This window comes from Salvelinus sp. IW2-2015, linkage group LG13, assembly GCF_002910315.2.
Source record: "Salvelinus sp. IW2-2015 linkage group LG13, ASM291031v2, whole genome shotgun sequence".
NCBI classification, from domain to species: domain Eukaryota; kingdom Metazoa; phylum Chordata; class Actinopteri; order Salmoniformes; family Salmonidae; genus Salvelinus; species Salvelinus sp. IW2-2015.
This window is the reverse complement of record NC_036853.1, coordinates 34,039,500-34,044,046: the sequence shown is the minus strand read 5'-3', so window position 1 is coordinate 34,044,046 and position 4,547 is coordinate 34,039,500. Positions and strand designations below refer to the sequence as shown.

General features: G+C 37.8%; 1 long non-coding RNA gene across 1 annotated transcript; it reads left to right on the top strand.

The window, feature by feature from the left end:
* Positions 1–856: 856 nt before the first annotated feature.
* On the top strand, positions 857–3,873 carry LOC111971369 (uncharacterized). The gene is made up of 3 exons (XR_002878253.2): positions 857–1,023; positions 1,339–1,423; positions 1,691–3,873. It is a non-coding gene; the product is annotated as an uncharacterized lncRNA (long non-coding RNA).
* Positions 3,874–4,547: the final 674 nt, after the last annotated feature.

Genomic DNA, 4,547 nt, shown 5'->3' with positions numbered 1-4,547 from the left:
CAGTTACTGAATATTTAAAAGGCACAGAGATGAAGCAATAAATGACAAAGTAAAGCTGGCACACCAGGGTATTAATAACTAATGGCCATCAATGAGTTATAGGCTTCTCATTGTAATGAAAGTCATTGCAAATCAGCAGTTGTCCAAGGTTATTATTATTTATAAATAATTGATGGGTGAACCACAAAGAAGTGCTGTGTTTTATCCAATACCTTCTTACCCCTCAGAATGGAAACAGAGACATGGTTGTAATGTAGATGTCACTGGATTGAAAGGTCATCCAGGATGTGCCTCTGGCAGAAAGTAACTGGGCTGGAGGTGACAACAAGCACCTTGGTGATACAGTATATTCTGCTACAGTATTTTGACATTCATAAATGACCTCATATTTTTGTCACATATTGTTGTGATTAGCCTATAGCCTCTCTCCTTTATGTCAATCCTCCAGAGAGAATCATGGCTGTCATAGCACTCATCACTGAAGTTTCAGGCTAATCATTTGTAYAAAAATAAGTCAGTCGAATGTTCAGACTAGGCATTCGTTTATCATTTGGACCAACACCTGGAAACGGTTGCTAAGCGTTCAAACTCATGTTCAAACTGGTTCCATAAATCTACAAATCACAAATGAACAAACAAAATGGATACATCCTTTACTATCTCTGCTTTTTCACCTCTTACCTGTGCATATTTGACACTTGATGTGAACATGTCGGTTTATGCCACTTTTGATGGGGATCGAATATTCTATATATCGACCTCATTCAGCATCATCCATCTCTAATCAAAAAGGCACCGAGAGGAATAGAGGTACGTCATCACCCAGCGCCTGCTGTCACGTGTTCATGAAGTGTAAACAACAATCCTGCAGGAATCTGCAACATGCACCGAGAATTAAAGCATTTCGTTGCCGATAATAAAGCTATTTTATGCTCGCGGGCATGGAGAACTGGAGTCTTGTATCCCTTTGTGTTTTGCTCGGTCTTACGGCGAGATGGGCTGTATCCTTGAACTCGTATTCAGGTAGGAAGTGGACTAGCTAGCTTTATTTGTGCTAATGCTGCACCTGCAGTGCTCACTGACAGCTCTCAGTTTCAAACATAGCTAGCTAGCTAGCGTGGCGTTGTGAACGTATCAAATTGCTGATTTTGAGTGGTGAAAGGCAGCCGGTATTTTGGTGCAGTTATTATGGCCATTAGACGAACAAAAATATGAGAGTCAGCTTGCTGCCACTGTTCAGCAGCATGACTATGCTCTCTTCCTCTGCATAGTATTGCTGTAGCTAGCTAGTAGTTATTATCATTTAGCTGCATATTCACACATGTATCTTATTTCCAGGGGCTGGCAAACCACCTATGTAAGGGGCCTACGAAACTCAACGGCACTGGCAAGAAGTGACATATAATCTGCCTGTTTATGAATGGTAGGCTGGTCTAGATGCACCTGTCCAATAGCCTATGCTATTGTCTTGTATTTTTATGGGTTTTTAGCAATAGCTAAGGAACTCAATCTTTCTTTATCCATCCAGGTACTTCAACAACTTGAAATGCTGGGGTTTAGACTGACCCCCCCTTCCTCCTAACAGCCTAACATAGCCTACTCTGTGCTCATGTCTAAGTCTGTTTGTACACACACACACACACAAGTTATTTCTAACACTATGTCACCATGTGTATGTGCTTCCCTGCAGAGCCAAGCTGATAAACCCAGAGTGGGTGGAACTGCACACGTCTCAAGGTTATGACAGCTTAGCCCATAAGATGTTTATGAGAGCCACAGCTAAGACTACTGAAGGACAGGTATCAAACAGCTGTTAACCCCCCTGTGTGGTTTTCAAGATCACCAGCTACTATACATTTTACATAAAAGCTCTATAGGTGATTATTTGTTTACTGGGTCATCCCAATTGGCTCATTCATCCCCCTCCTCTCCCCTGTAACTATTCCCCAGGTCGTTGCTGCAAATGAGAAYGTGTTCTCAGTCAACTTACCTGGTTAAATAATGAATAAATATATATATATATATTTTTTTTTAATCCACGAAATGAGTCCCTTTTGGGTAGTGTAACTTGGTGGGGGGGAAAAAAACGTATTTCACCAAATTATTACATTCTGTCATAAAGAGCACATGTTCAATTGAAGAAAAAACATGTTTTCCCATATCAAGAGGTTACATTTTGTTTTAGTATGTGCCACATAAAGTAACAGGTTGACAGTAAGAAGGTTGACTGCAACAAGGTTGACGATTTATCTTAAAATCAGCCATAAATCCCCTTGTGACAGGGGGAATGGGAGCTTGTTGTGTGCAACAGGGAGGGGCAATTGAATGCAAGCTTCACAACAACAAAAAATGCAATTGTTAAGACATTTCTAGCCTGTCTATCTATTGGTAACAGGGTTGATGTGTTATGCTCGACCCACTCAGTTTTCCACCACAAAATACCAGAAAATGTCCAAAAAGAGTAGAAACAGCTCACCTGCTTTTACACTATGATTAGACTGTTAGATGTTCAATGTTGTTATTTATTTTATTTTTTTAAAGGGGAATAGTTTCATATTAAAAGGAGAGCTTAGTTGACGTAACAGGGTTGACCTTAAAATGGCGGACAGGTGTTTTATTTCACCTTAAAATGAGTCACTAATCACATTAAATAAATAATAGTCTTCAGAAATAACTTTATCAAAGTAATAAAATAACTATGGCTTTACAATGATGGTGAAAACTTAGGGGATATTTTGGTGTTAAGTGGGTTAAAATCATCTTCCTAGAAGTCACAGAGAGTGCACAGAGGGACATGTCAAAATGCAGAATTTTGGCAGTTAAGCAAATCTTACTCTTCATTTAATAGAGCTCCAAAAGTATTTGGACAGTGACACATGTTCTGTTGTTTTGTCTCTATACTCCAGCACTTTGTATTTGAAATGATACAATGACTATGAGGTTAAAGTGCAGACTGTCAGCTTTAATTTGAGGGTATTTTCATCATTCATCTCTGTGAAACCCGTTTAGAAATTACAGCACTTTTTGTTCCCCCCATTTTAGGGTCAAAATGTGAATTAAAGTAGTAAAATGTTTAGTATTTGGTGTCATATTCCTAGCACGCAATAATTACATCAAGATTGTTACTCTACAAACTTGTTGAATGCATTTGCTGTTTGTTTTGGTTGTGTTTCAGGTTATTTTGTGCCCAATAGAAATTAATGGTAAATAATGTATTGTGTCATTTTGGAGTCACTGTTATTGTAAATAAGAATAGAATGTGTTTCTAAACACTTCTACATAAAAATAAAAATAAATACAATTTTAAGTCAGTTAAGAACAAATTCTTATTTTCACTGACGGCCCAGGAACAGTGGGTTAACTGCCTTGTTCAGGGGCATTAATGTGGATGCTACCATGATTATGCACAAATATGATATTTGTGAGTCTGCAACTTTCTCACTCGTCATTATTAACGATTCATTCTGGATTATCCGTAATCATGGTAGTGTCCACATTTATGTAGAAGTGTTTAGAAATGATTTACCATTCATTCATTTCTATTGGGCACAAAATACTCTGAAACACAACCAAAACAAACAGCAAATGCATCCAACAAATTTGTAGAGTCACAAGCTTGATGTAATCATTGCGCGCTAGGTATATGGGACCAAATACTAAACATTTTACTACTTTAATTCACATGTAAGTGAATTTGTCCCAATACTTTGGTCCCCTAAAATGGGGGGATTATGTACGAAAGGGATGTCATTTTTAAACGTTTCACCCTGTTATGGATGAAAATACCCTCAAATGAAAGCTGACAGTCTGTACTTTAACCTTATAGTCATTGTATCATTTCAAATCCAAAGTTCTGGAGTACAGAGACAAAACCAACAGAAAATGTGTCACTGTCCCAATACATTTGGAGCACACTGTATATCAGGTTTTTAAAATACAATATTGGTGCATTATTTCTACAAAAAAATATCAAAGGAACGCAAAAGGGACTCATTTCATGGCTCGATATAGAGAATTTGCTTTCTTTCTGCATATTCCTATCCTGTTTCAGAATATATATACTGATTGTACTGTATGCCATTAATTTATCACAAGAAGAAGCAATGTCTTACATCAGATAGCATTACGACTCCCTCTGCATTAACTGTCGGTTGAGGGATGAGCGTCGAATAGTTGTTGGAAGACGCCACCTGTCGGAAGACAATGAATAGGATGATTCACTTATTATTCATTTTTGGGACTGAATAATAAATTTATCTTTTCTCAGTTCCTGTTGCAGATCTGCTGATATATGTTCCTGCTGTTGTGCTTTACTTTTTCTTTTACCTCAGTGAAGGATCAAACAAGAGAAGGTAAGGCAGAATTCTGTCATTTACATGTCCTCTGTTTRCTTGTAACTAAAACGTTACTAGAAAAACAAAGATACTAAAACTATAAAAGCAAAGATACTGTAGAACTAGAAAAATAAAGATACTAGGTCTGCACAGTCCTGTATCCTGCACTATCCAGGCCTTATTCTCATCGACCTCGGGCATTTCCTGTTTCTT